The 17,476-nt window shown below is 38.1% G+C and overlaps 1 long non-coding RNA gene across 2 annotated transcripts; it reads left to right on the forward strand.

The window, feature by feature from the left end:
* Positions 1–1,653: 1,653 nt before the first annotated feature.
* On the forward strand, positions 1,654–11,138 carry LOC148128155 (uncharacterized). Of its 2 annotated transcripts, XR_015741382.1 has the most exons (4): positions 1,654–1,798; positions 3,981–4,067; positions 5,767–5,951; positions 8,371–11,138. It is a non-coding gene; the product is annotated as an uncharacterized LOC148128155 (long non-coding RNA). The 2 variants fall into 2 exon arrangements; XR_015741381.1 differs by lacking the exon at positions 3,981–4,067 and having other exon boundaries at positions 8,371–8,632.
* Positions 11,139–17,476: the final 6,338 nt, after the last annotated feature.

Genomic DNA, 17,476 nt, shown 5'->3' on the forward strand with positions numbered 1-17,476 from the left:
AGGGCCTCCAATCACTTGACCAAAGAGAAAGATATTAAGGTTAGTCCAAACCCATCCCCATTGGATATTATAAACCAGGGATGTCAAACTGGTGGCCCATAGGCTGGATGCGTTACACTTGGGCCACGCCCACCCCAGCTCTGCAAAGTGGAAAAAACAATGGAATACATCACATGATAGCAATGTGACACCTTGCGTTTGACACCTGTATTATAAAAATTTGCTTGGTTTCCCCCACACACACTTCTTACTGAACTCACTAATACATGGGGGCTGGAAATTTCTTTAGCGGTTTGTAAGAGTTTATCCCTGAACTTTAATCTTGATGTCAATAGAATAATCTGCTAGGATTAATCATTATTTGAAATAATTTACATTCTCCCAAGTTGTACCCTGTTGTTTTGACAATAGCTGGTCACATGCTACATCAGTTCCATAACAGTAGGAGGCCTGGTTCACTCTTTGACTCAAGGGGATTCCTGTGAATCTAAGCTGTCACCAGATATTTACAAAATGCTAATGTGGAATATTTAAAAGAGATGGCATGTCTCTGCAATGGTGATGTGTGGCAGTACTGAAGCTGAGCACCAGATCAATCTGCATAAGTCCTTCTATAGTCAAGTGGAAATACCTTTGATTCCTCAATATGTCCTTGTGTTGATTTCCTTAGTTATGACAGAGATGTAAAAATGATTAGTCTTTGATAAATGAGCAAAATAAATACATGGTTATTTCATAAATCCTCCTTTGCTGCCCTCATTTCTTGATCCAAAAAGACACAGTGGAAGACATTCCCTTATGATGGTTGCCTGTCAAACTTCCTTTCCTATCAACCTAGACTAGAAATTGTTAATCCAAAGAACAAGTCCTTTAGAGATTTGATTTGTAATAGTTATTAGAAGGAAGGCTGAAGAATTCCAGAAAGTATTCCACTTTTGAATGAGAAATCTATATATGTGCAGTTCAGGATTACAAAATTCTGCTTCATTTTCTTGCCCTTTTTAAATATATAAAGAAGGAGGGTTATCTACTTTTGTGAAGTTACAACTGAGGATTATTTTGGCAACCGCTGCTAGATTTCCTATTAGTGTAATAAATCACCCCTACAATACATTTCTATAGCATTTCATAAGTAAATATGGAAGAATAAATCCATGTTTGGATTGTACCAGTTCATAGATTGCCTGATTGCAATTTTCTTCCATGACCTCTATACATATATATCCTCTATATCAAGATAAATAAATTCTAAAGAAAAGCACAAACTTTTCATCCAGGATCCAGGGCTGCATGCAACTTGTGAAACCCTTTAAGGAGGTACCCAAAATTATTACCAAATTGTAATTTCTAATATGATAGAAACATTACAACTGTTAAATTTATGACTGTAGAATAATCATTTAATTATAAAGGAGTGAAATAAAATAAAATGAAATAAAAATGAATTTTGCCTCCTCCCCTGTGCTGTCCAGATAGTTTAGAGTTAATGGGATTTGGATCCCAGGTAGCAATTGTGAGCTGTCCCCTTAAGGGAATGCATCATGGTAAATGTAGTTAAGGTATCCTGGGAAATGTAGTCCATATCTCATGACTACATCTGTAATCCTGATTGGTCACTAAATTGATCCTCGATGGTTAGGAGGAGTTTTCCTCACTCTTGGCTGAACTTACGGGCTCATGTATCTGTTCTACCTCTATCGCCACAAGATGAGAGAAAAAGGATAGAAGATAATCATCTTTTTATCTACAAGACAGATATACAAAGGATTGGTCATTAAAGAAGAACTTCATCACAAATGTGAGTTATGAGGATACCTGATGAACCAATAAATGTATTTTGTTTTGGATGTCTTGTTGAGTTTTTCTATCTGTATCTGTACAGAAGACAAATCCACCACTGTACAGAATACAGAACATCCCCTCTCTACAATTTACTACAAATCACTGGCTAAATGGAGACAGCTGAGGAAAAGAAGCCATTTGTGTTCCATTAATGAGGAGAGGGCAATTACTTTGTCTTTTTTCCCTTTTCTTGTTATCTTCTATCATGACTTGTCTATGTTTATGAGAGGGCTAGTAAACTGACTGAATACATCTAGAAATATCCTTACCAGGATGTTCAAAGGCTGCTGAACACAATGGGACTTAACAAAAGGATAACCTTGTGTAGCTTTCTTTGTGCTTCATCCCAGAACAAACTATTAAATCATTCCTTTTTTACAAACAGATGGAAAAGTTAGCTCAACACCCCAAGAATCTCCTCTCCAAACCAATTCAGCTTATATACAGCAAGGTGAGACAAACAGATTCACTTCTAGCACAGCAGCCATCAGAGGGTATTGAATTTAATTGGCCTTGCTATATAGGAAGCATGCATAGATGTATGCTTTCCAAACTCAGATTTCCACAATCTCTTGGTGTTGCTGTGTGAGAAATTAGTTTGTGCATGAAAAGAATTGCCTAATGATGAATTAACATTACAGATATTAGCTGTTATTAATTCAGTGAATGGCTCTACCCTTTTTGAATATAGCTTCTGCCTTATGGCTAGTATTAATGCACATGTATATATGCACGTATACATTCATACAAGTGGCCACATACATTGGTTGGGGGAAGGGTATCTCCAGATTAGTTTTAAGAGGAGATGGCAATCCCAGCTGACAAGATAGTGGAGCTGAATAGAATAAATGTATTTTTCTGTATTTATTATTTCTTTGGGGGGAAATGTCTTATATCTAGGATCATCTTCCTTCTGGACAAATACACTATAAAGTATTATTATAATATTAACTTCTGTGAACACCTAATGCTATATCCTCACAATATAAATGAAAAAGATTCAACTGATAGAAAAGTAGGCTTCCAACCTACTTAAGTGGGGAAAAATCTTCAAACATGAAGATTTAATAAGGGTATAGTTGACATGAACTTTAAAATGAACTGGTGATCTAGTATAACATCACATTTTCCAGATAAAAATAGATCCCAGAAGAGCTCATTATGATTAAAGTCTGTTCAGTGATAAGCACTAAATAGTCAAACTGAAATTCTTCTTGACATGGAAGCATGTAGAAACTGCCACCTTGTGTTGAAATGAAGTAGAAACATTCATGTTCTCTCTAAAATTGTGTCTTCTTTCAATTAACTTGATAATAGAGTTTATCACTGCTGCCTAGACATTATGGTGGAGAGTCTCAAATGATCGGGAGGGCTTCTTTCCATGCAACCATCTATACTCAATGGACTGAAGTACAGTGAAGTTTTGAAGAGTAATTTGGAGTATAATGAACTCCAGACCAACTCCACTTTGGGGCATGATGTCAGAATTCCTTCCATGTCATCTCACCTGAAGATGTGGAGCTTCCAATAAACACAGAGCTTTATTCAGATTATTCATGTTTAGTGGTCTGTAGTCTTTCCACTGTGGCACTAAGATTTCAGAAAAGGCCACAAGCATTTAAATCCAGAGGGAGAAGCAAGAAGAGTGAAGTTAAAAGATCAGTAACATGCCAGCCTTTTAAAGATCCCTCTTAGTTGGCCAAAGTTTCTTCAGATTCTTAAATGTGTTAAGATTTTAGACATGATTATCTAATGACAGGCTAAGAATTCCAAGGACTATGCAATGAGATGAAGGCTACTTTAGGTTTGCCATAATCGTGTTATGTCAACAATACTGTTTTTCAAAAGACCCCAGATCACTTAACATTCAAATGATAATGCTGTATCTCTAAAGGTTTTGTGAAGCTCTGCCCACACATCTATTTCTAACCACAAACACAGCTTAAGAACACCAGATGACAAACCAGCCAAATGAACAACTTTACATGGTCAGTGGAAATAAATGGGAATGGATCAGTCGGCCACAAAACCTCCAAAGCACCATTTCAAGCAAATTACATACCATATGCAGTTCTTTGATTTTAATACCCAATTCAATGTCTTTGTTTTCTTTTTCTTTTCCTCTTAATGAAAAGCAGCTGGAGAGAGCTAAATCTGAAATGGTGAAGTAGCAGTTAGAAAAAGTGGTCAGTTCCAGCCTCCTGCCATTTTTATGTTCAAAATTGGTAAGAGAAAGATGCAGAGATTTATTGTCCATGAAAAAGAATAGTATTTTGTAGAGGAATGCTTTTAAGTTGCCCCAAGAGTCATTTACTGGTTTCCCACTGTGTGTGAGGAAAAAGTACTGATTATTTTGTGTATCGATTGTATTGTGATACTATTTTTAAGTTTCCTTGGAAAAATTTAGCTGTAGAAAAACAGGATATAATTCATCATTAATGGATACATAAGCAAAGAAATGAAGCCTACATTTCCTATTAACTGGAGGAGATCCTTTCCATTAGATAACCTCAAAAGTGATCTTGTTAACCAGCACAGGGCCAAAAATCTTGAGAGAGAGGGAACTTCCTTAATTATTGTCTTTCATACTAAGCCCTGGCATGATGCTTCTATGAAATTCCTAATTTCAAGTGTTTCTTGAAATGTGAAGATGGTTACTCACATACCGTATGACAAGCTCTGTGGCCTCCTGCAGCCGCCTGCCAGTGCAAACAGCGCCTGGGAGAGCCACACGTGGTCCTCACAAGCTCCGTTTTCACTGGCAGAGGGCGGCAGGAGGCTGTCATAGCTGAAAACGGAGGTCCTTTTTCTCTGGCAGAGGCACCGCATGCTGGTCCTTTGCTGTTTCCAGGACAGCTCCATGGGCCAGATCTAAGCAACCCGTGGGCCAGATCTGGCCCACGGGTCTTGAGTTTGACACCCCTGCCTTTCACAAACAGCAATAGAATTGCTGTTACAGAATTCATGACACATTTTATTTCCTCCTGCTGCAAGCATTGCCTCTTTCCAAACTTTTATTCATTGCCTGTTAGAGTCTTTTACAATATAGTTGGCATTTTCCTTCTTACACAAGAAGGGGAATTATTGTTTCTGCAAGATGACTCCTGATCTAAGAACTTATTTGAAACCTATAACACAGTCGAAAAGATGAACTCTTGGTGAATGAAAAATGCCTTTCTCATTTTGCAATGTATGTTCTTAATCATTCTTATTTTTTTCTACAGGTACCTTTGTCCTTAACAGCAGAAACATAGAGTTAGGGGAGGTTACTTATAGGGGAGGTTACTCTATAGTGACAAAAAGGTCCTCAGCACATAGATTTCATGTATGAGTTATTAGGATGTACATTAAATATTTTAAAACCCTATTTTTTATATTTGTAATTTCCTGTTCCTTCCTTTGAAAGAAAATGAGATTTATACTATATTATACTATAATATATTATAGTAATCACAATATTATACTTTAATGTACTGAATGATATGCATGCATTTCACTGATGTAACTCTTCATTTCAGTTCTGTAACCCTTTGAGATATTGTTAGCATGTCATTATTATGACCAATGAAAGCTTACCACATTCATTGAGCATCTCACCCTATCTCTTAAATCATGTTAGAGTTCACATATGCTTGGTGGGTTTAGTGCAGGTATGTGCTGTGTTATTAGGTTGTTAGAATAAATTTTATATTAAAAACTAAGGGCTAGGGTTTGTTAATCATCCCTAATTCAAACTAAGTTCAGTATTCGAAGGCATCAATATTTGTTTTCATTAATTTGAAATTTGATGTGATACAAGTATCAACTAAGATTCTGGCAGAATGGGATAAAATATGGTAGACGTCATTGATCCTGCTAAACTTTGGACAGATCAGGGGTTTTTCTGCAAAATATTTAAAACATTCCCTTTCCACTTCCTTTAAGACCAAGATAGCAGAGATGAAGAAAGAACAAGCAATGCAGAAGCAATGCAGAAACTGTCTTATTCCAATCTAAAAGCAGACATATTCAAAAACTGTTTAAAAATTAAGTTCTTAAAGATGGGAGAATCTATCTGGTCACTTACTTTTCTGACCTGGCAGACTTCTTGGCAAGATTAACTTTTTCAGGTAATGATGTGCACTGTTTGCCATTTAAAAAAAAATCTATGCGTGTGCGAGAGAGAGGGGGGAGAGGAAGACAGAGAGTGGGAGAGTGGGGGGAGGGAGAGAGAGAGAGAGAGAGAGAGAATGGTTGCTTATGTAATACAGTACTTACTTTATGCTATATAGAATTATTGAAATATGTTCTGTAATCAAATGGTGGGTATCAGTAACAAACCCACTCATAATGAAGAAGACACATATTCAGGACAAGACCCCAAGGAATTGAAGCTGGTAGTCCCATGGACACAGGATGCCTTTGCAGTGAGCTGGGACTACAAAGAAGGCATCCTTTATTCTTGCACTCGGGAAGGAGTGAGCATCCTGCACTGGTGACAGGCCACGTGGCAATTGCAGATCTGCTTAGAGACAGAGAAATAGCAGAAAGAGAACAAAACAATAAAGGAGGATGTTTGTAGTTCTCTGAGCACAGCAAGGACTCCTCAAAGAAAACCATTTTTATTTCGGGAAGCAATGATTGGGGAATTTAAAAAGGGGGAATGAAAAGGTTAAAGCACTGCTGCCTAACAGAAGCTAAAGTGTGGTTCAGAAAAAAAATAATAGTTAAGAGTTGAAAATGGGCAAAGGAAATGGATTTGGGGTAAGACAACATGAGAAAGAAAAAATCAGGGTTATTTGAAGCAGTAGAAAAAAACTAAACAACCTGCTTCTGTATTCCCTCACTTAATTTAATTCTAATGGAAGAATAAGATATAAATGGCAGAACCACTCCTCAAGGCAAGCTTAGTGGAGGTGACAAAACTCATGATTTGAGTGACCATCTGCCTTTCTGTCTAGCTATCCGCCTACCTCCTTATCTCAGGTACCCCAGATCTCATTGTGCCGATTACCGTACTTCTTCCCTCAACTGTGTCTGTAAAGCTGCAACAATGTTTGAAGCCAGAAAGCAGTAGATAATAAATTCTTTGATTTTCAAATCTCTCTCTGAAGCAGTTCAAAGGCATGCCATTCAATATTAACACTCTCAGTTTCCATTTTAAGAAGCAAAGGCATGATTCAATAAAAATCTTCAAATTAAATTCAATCATCAAAGCTTCACACAAATCTATTTAAGGAGAAGGTGTTTTTAAAGAAAAGTTCCGACCAGCTAAGAAATACTTCCAATTTCTTCCACCATGGGGAGCATTTCAGTTTCCAAAATGTTTGGGTGAGGGAAGCTTTAACCTCAGTGTAAAGTTTGAGTGCTTTGGAAAGCAATACTGAAATTGTATTTCAGGCTGTAATCTTAAAGACACTAATCAGAGAAAAAAAAATATCTTACATCTGACTACTACATTATCATGAGATCACTAAAGTCTTGTTCTTTTAAAATAGGTGTATTATAGTTTATTAAACAAAGGCACAAAGCAAAGTAAAATATGTTATTGGAAGCATGAAATATATTTTCCCTCAACAAATTAGAGGCTTGAAGCTAGAGTTATGTGCAATGTTTTGAATTTAGAATGTTTCAAGTTTATTTATATATTTATTAAACTTAACTGCTGCCCATCACACCTAGTGGTGACTCTGGGTAGCTTACAATCAATAAAACAACAATATAAACATTAAAACAATAAATAGTAACACTAACATTGATTAAAAATTAACAAAGATGGAAGGAAGGGAGCAAGGTGTACATGGGGATCTTAGTCCATTAATCACTTCCAGAGTGGCACACCTCCATTGTGGTCCCAGGTCAGTCAGCAGAGCGATGTTTTGAGGCTCTTGTGGAAAGCCAAAAGGGTTGGTGTGGACCTAACTTTGGGGGTGGGAACACTGTTCCAGAGGGTGGGAGCCACAGCAGAAAAGGCTCTTCTCTTGCATCTCATCAGCCAGAATTCTTTGACCGATAGGGTCTTCCACATGCCCTTCTGCTGGCTTGGGGGGGGGGGGGCAGGCCAGTTATATTGAGATTGAACAAGTTTAATATGAAATGTCCATCCAGAGGGCAAAAATGTGAGGGAGGTTCAGAAGGACCCATTTTTGAACTCAGTATCAAAGTTTTAAACTTCAAACATTTTATCATGCTTTGAACATTTTTGCATCCCCTTACATAATCCCATATATACATGTGTGTGTGTGTGTGTGTGTTTGTGTGTGTGTGTGTATTCTATTGATCTTAACTCCACTAAATGCAAGAGGGGAAAGATTATGTCATTCTACATATTGTTGTTGTCAAAATCCCTTTCTTCTTCTTCTTCTCCTATAATGAGACTATTTTACACAACAAAAATACATTGTTGAACTTTCTAAAAATAATCAAGTATTAGCAATAATTGAGTACAAAATAATAATACATGCTTAGCTCCTTGAGGATAGTGGAAGAGTTTGAGCAAAATGTGGAAAATGATCACTTATTTGTGCTTTTGTTTTTTAAATCCCAAAGACTAAAGAGCAGTCCCCAGGGAAGGTGCATTGAAGTCAATGGCAATGGATATGAGCATTTTCCTACAAATGGAGAAAACAAGATGCTGTGGGAATTTATTTTTCATCTGTATTCCATTAGACTCTCAAACTTTTCTTCTAGATAAGATGAAAACACAAATTAATGAGTTGGTGTCTATAAATACGGTTCTGTTATGATTTTATACTGCTCATTATATTTCAAAGAAAATAAAAATGCCCACTGTATAAACATGTTATATCACAAAAGCTGTAGTATGCACGTTCCTGAGTTGTACCACTTCAGACTGTAGATGTCTCCCCATGCAAAATAATTCCTTCACAAAGCACAGAAAAGAAACACGTTACAGATGTGTTTTCCTAGCGAATGATATTTGGGGCGGGGGGAGAGGAAGCTATTTAGTCATCAGGTTAGCACTAGAGTGAGACCTGTATTAAATGTGAATGTTGGGGTCTTTGTCTTTTAAGCACGGAATTTGTCTGTTACTACAGCACCTAAATCTTCCTTCCATATTATAGATCAGTTTCAAATCTTTTTCTTCTTATAAGAACTTGGATGGACTGGAGCATTGCAACTCCTAAACAAATTAAACAACTTGTTTAACAAATTAAGATTTAGTCCAGATAAGGGGGTCCTACTGATCAATAAGCAAACTAATCCAAGGTTTAATTGAGAATACAATTTGTTCTTTGGATGGAGCAGTGATCCCTCTGCTGGAAAAGATACAAAGTTGAGCATGCACTTGCTTTGGAGCTGTTCTCGTATGTTCAAATGTTGTGAGGGTATCATTATCTAGTTTCATCTAATGTTCTTGCTGGAGGTTTTCAGTGAATATACAGTATATGTACCTAGAGTGATTCATAACTTTATCACTTATCCTCTAGATCAGTGGGGGCCCCAACCTTTAGGATGCCAAGGACCAGTTCCATGGAGCACAGTTTTTCAGCAGACCAGGGGGGCCTGGTTTCATGTACTGCCTGGATCACATGCATGGACAGATGGGGTTTTGCTCCCTTGCGTGACCAGGTTCCAGGTGGGCACAGACTGGTGCCAGTCTGTGGACCGCATGTTAGGGACCCCTGAATCTAGATTATTCTATCATGCTTTCTGTGTACAAGATACCACCTGTCCTCTATTGGGCAGGCACAACTTTAAAATTAAATATTATCCAGCTTTCTGAGTAAACTATTTTCATAACACAGTCATTCAAACCTTTAGAAAGTATGACCTTGTAAATGGTTTGCCACTTTCTTTCCCTTGTCTGTCAACAGACTTGACAGCCTAGACTTATGTTATTTAATTTAGTTCCTGATTCCAGCAATCAATTTAATCCACCCCTCTCAAATCTATCATCACTGAAGTCTGCAGATTACATAACCTCATATATTTCTCTTCTTTACAATGCTTTGTATTGAAATTTTAGCAGTAATCACAGATAAAACAAAATGAAATTAGAAAAAAAAGGAGGAGGAGAAGAGCTAGAAAGTGCAGAAAATAAAAGAAAAATCAGAAAAAAGATATTTAAAGAAGTAACTTCTGATCGCAGTAGTTAGTAGTAGTAGTAACTACAGTAGTAGTTACAAGCAAATTTAGTATTTTTCTTCCCTCTTGGAAGTTATGTCACATTACCTAGAAGACTTCTTCCCATATCTCAAAACTTTTCTATCAGCAAATCTAAAAATCATTAACACTTCCATCCAATTTTAGCAAAAAGTCCATAAAGGGTTTCTAGTATTTTATAAGAATATAAAGTAACTCAATGTTAGTCTTTTCTTTTGTGCAATATTTTGACATTCTTATTCTTTAATTTGACATTAAGATACTATTGTCAGACTAGTCTTCATCCATCTCTTCTTCCTCCCATTCTTTTATTTTAAACTTTAACAGGTCTCTCTTTTAAGTCCTATAGCAGGCCATTTTTTTTGTTTTATTTTCTACAACTTCTCTTTTGTTTTCTAAGATTTCTACCCTGACTTTAATTTGGTTTGACATTCCATTCAGTCAACATAGAAATTCTTCCAATTATTTTCCATCTCATCTTTTGACTCCTTTGAGATCTCTTTTAAATGATTAATTCACATAAACAGATATTGATGTTGTTATTGCAGCTGTAAATTTCTTTCCCAGTTCCTTGAAGATACTTTTTAAATGTTTCAAATGTATTACCTTTGTCCATCATTTCATAGATTTCACTGTTTTTCTAGTAAAAAGCCATTCCATCAAACACAAAATAAGAAGACTTTTTATTGTTTTTTCACCCTTCTTTGCTTCCTTCTGGTACTCCTAATTGCTTTAGAGAGCAAATTCTGGGACTTTATAGGCTCCAGTGTAACTGTGAGCTTGTTGTCATTCCTGTGTTTCCTAACACTCATAAATTGGGCATAAGTTGCACATAAACTGACTGCAATCCATGATATCCTTGTAAGGAGTAGCCATCTGGAACACAAGTGGGCAATCTCTCAGTCTCTCCTTGTCTGGAGAAGCTCCATTGGCCTTGGCTTGTCACCCAGCCATCGGTCTTCACCACAGCATAGCATTTACTCTTTCAGAAACATCGTAATCCACCACTGCAATGCTGGAAAAAGTATTTCTGTATACTCTCTCTTTCTCTCTCTCTCTCTCCCTCCCCTTCCCTCTCCCTCTCTCCCTCTCTATCTTTCTCTCTCTCTCTGTATGTATATATAAAGTTTTTTGCTGAAATTTTTGTTGCAGATGCCATGAAAATTAAACAGTGTGTCCTTCTTTTCCCTATTTATCCTTCTATCCAATTATCTTTGTCTTCCTTTGCCTATCCAGATATCTGGTAATTCTATCTGTGTGGAGCTTATCTTTAAAACTTTAAAACTTATTAAACATTCTAACTCAGGGGTCTTCAAACTTGACAACTTTAAGGCTTGTGGACTTCAACTCCCAGAATTCCTCTTCCAGTCATGTTAGTGCGGGAATTCTGGGAGTTGAAGTCCACAAATCTTAAACTTGCCAAGTTTGAAGACCTTTGGTCTAACTACATCAAAATGGAGAACTACTGTTAATCATATGCTTGTTGCATTATCATGAGTCATGGTAATGCAGTGGTTAGAATGCAGTATGGCAGGCTAACTCTGTCCACAGTCTGGAGTTTGATTCTGACTGGCTTGAGATTGACTCCACCTTCCATCCTTCTGAGGTTGGTAAAATGAGGACCCAGATTATTGGGGGTAATATATTGATATTTGTAAACTGCTCAGAGAGTGGTATAAAGCACTATGGGATGATATATAAGTTCAAGCACTATTGCTAATGCTGTTGTATATCCCCATTCTTGGATAAACTTACCAGTTGCGGGGTTCTTTTACACAAAGGCATTCATTCTTACTTGAGGTGCTTAAATGGTCTGAGGCAAGGTATCTGATGAATCACCATTCCTGGTGTGAAGGAAGGTGTCTGTGATTTGGGATCATTAGCAGATGCCCTAATATTCATCTCATCTTTTAGAAAAATTGGTTTTATCAAGCCAAAACTAAGACCAGAGATCCTTTTTTTCATTACATTTCCAGATCAGAGAAACTGTCTTGCTTCCTGTTTACCAGATGCTTCTGGTTTAGGACTGTATGGATAACTGCTTATTGCTCCCTTCCCAGACCTTTTCAGTGAGGCCAAGGGCCAAAATACTTTAACCAGTATAAGTCTCATAAATTCCAGGTAGGCAGATTCAGATCAAAACAGCAACAGACTAAACTAATGAAGATTCTGCAGCACTTGTAATTTAGCAAGAGATTATGTGGAAGTTGTATCTGAAGATCAGACTGATCTATGATGTCCTTCAGCAACATCTTTTAAACTCTCTCTCTCTCTCCTGTTTAACATCAGAAGTTAGCAGCTGCTAATTAGACCCTGTGGGTGGTCAGTACAGCTTGTTACACTTGGAAGTGCAATAGACAAGATAGCGGCAGGACATTGATACACAAAAGAACAAGCAGATTCATATAAATAACAGAACATAGCTTGGTCAACTGGCTGCATAAAGCAAATCTTCATAGAGGTAAATGGGTTAAAACTATCTTTATACATCACTACCACTGTATTGGACATAACAATGTATTCATACGGAATTAGCAAGCACAGGCTGAGAATTCAGCCATCAACAGGTCAATACTTGCTGCCAAGTACCCTAAAAAGGGGTCCCCAACCTATGGGCCTTGGCCCACTACCAGGCTGTGGCCTATTCACAACCATCCCCACTCACACAAGCTGCAGGCATTGGCGTTTGCAGCCCCATTCGTGTCAGCGACAGTTCAAGCACTATTTGTACAGAACTGCTCACACAAATAAAGCTGTGCACATGCACACACGCACCTGTCCCTTGCACAAAACCATCCCCTCTTCCCCCCTCCCCCCCATGCCATGCTACCAACCTGGGAAAGGTTGGGGAAGGGGAAGGTGGCCCTAAAATATATTTCCTATGTGTCGTATTTTTAAGAAAACCAAAAATATAAAACTGGTTACTATCCTAATCAAATCAAAACACGAGACTGTAGGAAAACATGCTGAAACACGTTCCTTCCTGTAAAGCTATCGTTCTCTTGCCAAATGGGATCTTCTCTCTCAGTGCTTCCATGTTTGTTTTTGCTTACATATTTTACAGATTAATTGGACAGGAGTAGTGAGTCAAGTCTCTCCCTAGCAACAAGGTCTTTTCTGTTGTTTGTTTCCCAAATTATGAGTGGGTGCTTCAATATTATTCCTAATTAATGCAAGTCTAGACCCGTTGTTTAAGGAGTGGGATATATGTGACATGAAAAATGGAGAGAAGATTCACTTGTTCCAAGGGCATGAAGGGAGGGATTATATCGAATTCTGAATTATTGCTGGGGCAGGTTACCCAAGATGAGCTCCAGGATTTGTTAATATCTGCCCACACAGGGTGCCCACTTTATACCTCTTGAAAATGAGCTCGTTCTGAATGTTGAAAGATGCCACCTTAAATAGCAGAAGCGTTTTTCACCATCCTTTAGATCAGGGCTGTCAAACTCCTGACCTGTGGGCCAGATGTGTCACATGCTGGCCAGGCCCATGCCTGGTTTAGCGAAGGGGGGGAAGTCCTGATAAATCATGTGACACCGCTGTGAGGATGTGAGTTTGACACCCCTGCTTTAGACTGACCACTGGATACAATCCAGAATGTACAGAATATTTAAATAAATCCTAAAATGTAAGACAAAACATGTGCTAGTCAGGGCCACAATTAAAACTATATGAGACTGGGTACATTTTCTCTCTGTCTCTCTCTCTTCCTCCCCACCCACCCTTCTTCCCACCCCACTATCCAGCAGTCTGCTAGGTAAAAATTACACTGGAAGCTTGACTTCCCAGAATAGGAATGGTATTACAGATCTGAGAAATTCAAAGCAAGGTAGAGTATCTGTTAAGCCATGGGAAAGGTGGCGAAAGAAAACACAGGGTTTAAATTGCCATGCTTATAAGAAGGAACTGCAGACTTGTATTGACAGAGAGTAATCAACTGTTTACAATGGCTTAATCCTAGTATGCAATAAAGATCCTTATTTAGCTTTGCTGTATCTTTTGTCTGGGTGGTTTCTGCCAAGTTTGAGCCAGGGAAACTGACAAGTGATCCCTTACCAGAAGTCTGAATTGGTTGCCAGCCCAAGGACTTTAAGATTTCACCCCATATTAAACAAATAAAAATGTATCTCTGAAACAAAGTAAGTCAATAGGAACTAAGTGAAGAACCCATTTTTTTTAGGATTAGATGCATTTAAGTGGTAGTTTATGGCATCAGGCTAGAAACTAGGAGACTGTGAGTTCTAGTCCCCCATGGGGACAAAGCCGGCTGGATGATCTTAGGCCCATCACTTTCTGTCAGCTCTAGGAAGGAGGCAGTGCAAACACTTCTGAAAATCCTTGCCAAGAAAATGACAAGGATTTTTTCAGGTAGTTTCTAAGAATCGAACACAGTTGAATGGAAGAAGAAAAAAATTAGCATCACAATTGACTAGTAACTTGAATCCTACATCCTAAATCCATTAAAAATGGCAGCACACTCGGTTGCTGTGGCTTTTCAGTCTCTGGTTTGGTGTGTGTGTTTGGTGATATATGTGTCTGAGTCTTGTTGCATGGGGAAGGTTTACAGCCAACAAGAACTAATATGCTATGGACTACAGTCTGCTAGAGCTATTGTGTTGGATTTTCAGAGAACTCACAGTATTCCTGAGGAGATAGCCAGGATCTCCATGGATTGTAATGGGATCATTTAAATGGCACAGGTGGCGCAGAGAGAGAAGGTGGAGGAAGGGCTGCAGAGCAGGAGTTTTAAGTCACTTAAAAAGACAGCCACGCAAACCATCTTTGCCAAGTGTCTTTCTCTCAAATGCTTGGTCACTCCTCAATAAAATGGATGAGATTAATCTGATAGCAGCAAGCAATCACATGATAAAGGACTGCTGTGTGATAGTTATTACAGAGAGCTGGCTTCACTCAGCTATTCCCGATGCCTCACTACAACTGGCATATCATACCATCCACTGACAAGACAGTAATAAGGACTCTGATAAGACTAAAGGAGGTGGACTTTGTTTATACGTTCATAATAACTGGTGCACCAACAGCCGTGTTATAAACAGATACTGCTCTCCTGATTTAGAGGTGATGACAGTCATGTGCAGACCCTTCTATCTACCTAGAGAACTGACAGTGGTGATTTTTACAGCTGTTTACATACCTCCTGATGCAAATATTAATACTTCACTTGCATATTTGCATATTACAATAAATAAACAACTTAAGGCTTATCCTGATGGGGCTCATATAATAACTGGTGATTTTAATAAGGCATGCTTAAAGACTGTATTTCCTGAATTTACTCAGTATGTGACATGTGCCACTAGGGGAAACATCACACTTGATCATGTGTATTCTAATGTAAAGCATGCATATAAAGCAGTGCCCCTTCCATATCTGAGACTTTCAGATCATTTATCACTCTTCCTTATATCAGCATACACCCCCCTCAGAAGGAAAACTAAGCCTGAAATCAAACTCATCAAGGCCGGAAGGAGCACTTGATCAGCTGCAGAATTCTTTCTCAAATACTAATTGGAATTTATTTGAACAAGAGGATTTGGAGGACTATACAAAAACTGTACTGTTTTACATCTTGACCTCTGTGGATATGGTTACTGTGAATAAGCTCATCAAATCTTGACCCATACCAGTTTGCCTATCGGAATAACAGATCCACAGAGGATGCTATTGCCATGGCTCTCCATGTTGCACTGAAACATCTGGAGCATAGTGGGAGCTATGTAAGGATGGTTTTCGTTGATTACAGCTCAGCTTTTAATACCATCATTCCAGATATACTGATTAAGAAGTTGCTAGAAATGGGCCTCTTCTCTCACATCTGCTGTTGGATAAAGGACTTTCTTACTAACAGACCCCAAACTGTTAGGATTGGCAGCTATTTTTCCTCCACTCTTGCTCTCAGCACTGACTCTCCACAGGGTTGTGTGCTGAGCCCCCTTTTGTATTCACTCTACACCTACAACTGCACTCCCTCTTGTCCCACTAACTCTATAATAAAATTTGCAGATGACACCACGTTGGTGGGACTCATAACAGGAGAAGATGAGATGGCCTATAGGTCAGAGGTTCTCAGACTGGTCTTGTGGTGCAAGAGTCATAACCTCGCCCTGAACATCAAAAAGACCAAAGAATTGATTATAGACTTCAGATGATGCAAAGCAGAGCCTCTCCCACTATATATCAATGGAGATTGTGTGGAAAGAGTTCATAGTTTTAAATTTCTAGGAACTCATATTTCTGACAACCTTACTTGGTCAGTCCACACTATGGCCACTGCAAAGAAGGCCCAACAGCACCTACACTTTCTGAGGCTGCTGAAAAAGAGTGGTCTGGGTGAGAAGTTGCTGGTTACTTTTTACAGTTCTACAATCGAGAGCATTTTGGCATACTGTGTACTGGTGTGGTATGCTGGATGCTCTGTAGTCGATAAGATGATGCTCCAGAGAGATATAAACACAGCACAAAAAAATCATTGTTTGCTCTCTTTCTTCTTTGGAAGAGATTGCGAAGACTCCTCTCTAGAGCAAAAAAATCTCCACAGACCATTCTCATCCTGGACATTCATATTTTGAACTGTTAGCATCAGGGAGGCATTATAGGTGTCTTAAAATGAGGACTAATAGACTGAGAAATAGTTTCTTTTCCAAGGCAATAATTGTCTTGAATCAAATAACGCATATGTGATTTAGCCCTATGTATATAGTGGCATTTTTAAAGTATCTAACTTACTATATGTTTTAGATAGGTTTTAGACTAGGTTTTTAATTATTATTTTAATTTTTAAATACACTGTAGTGTGATTGTGATGTGGTGTTTGGGACACTGTGCTGGAGTAGCTTTCAAATTTCAATGTATTTGTAAAGGTATTAAAGGTATTCTATTCTATTCTACATTGAAAAGAGGCTCATGGATAATTTGTCTTGAACACAAGATAATTGTTTGTTTAAAGAAAGCTGCCTTGCCTATCTTGGAAGAGTTGTCTTGCTTTTATTTTTGTAGGGATCTGGACTTTGCCAACTCTTTACAAAATATGAGTTGCACGCTTGAAGGTCATATATCGTACCCTCATGGTTTCTCATTCTTTAATTATACTAATGGTGAATTGGAAAGGAACCTACTCTCTCATTACAATTTACAGCCAAAACTTTTCCAACTGTGCCTCAAATTTGCACTTAAATGAATTTCAAGAGAGCTCTGAGCAATGTTCTCGCCATGGAGCATCGCTAATGAGGTCTCTACTTGGAGTTACCATATCTGGATTTTGAAAATCTGAACAACAAAGGTTTAATGCTACTGGACCTCTTTATTCCCATCTACCACTCAACTGAATGCTTGTAGCTGATATACCGTAGTCCTAATTTATTCCTAAATTGGGATTGTATAATTAGTTGCTTTTCTAAGTTATCATTTCAAAGGGGCTTCAATCTGTGGCTTGTTCCACCATAGACAAGTAGTGCAAGTACAACTGGAAAGCCAAATGGATCACTGAATGCCCAGACCTAGGAAG

The sequence above is a fragment of the Pseudonaja textilis genome, chromosome 1, assembly GCF_049901715.1.
Source record: "Pseudonaja textilis isolate UNSWEBS1 chromosome 1, rPseTex1.2, whole genome shotgun sequence".
In the NCBI taxonomy this organism is placed as follows: domain Eukaryota; kingdom Metazoa; phylum Chordata; class Lepidosauria; order Squamata; family Elapidae; genus Pseudonaja; species Pseudonaja textilis.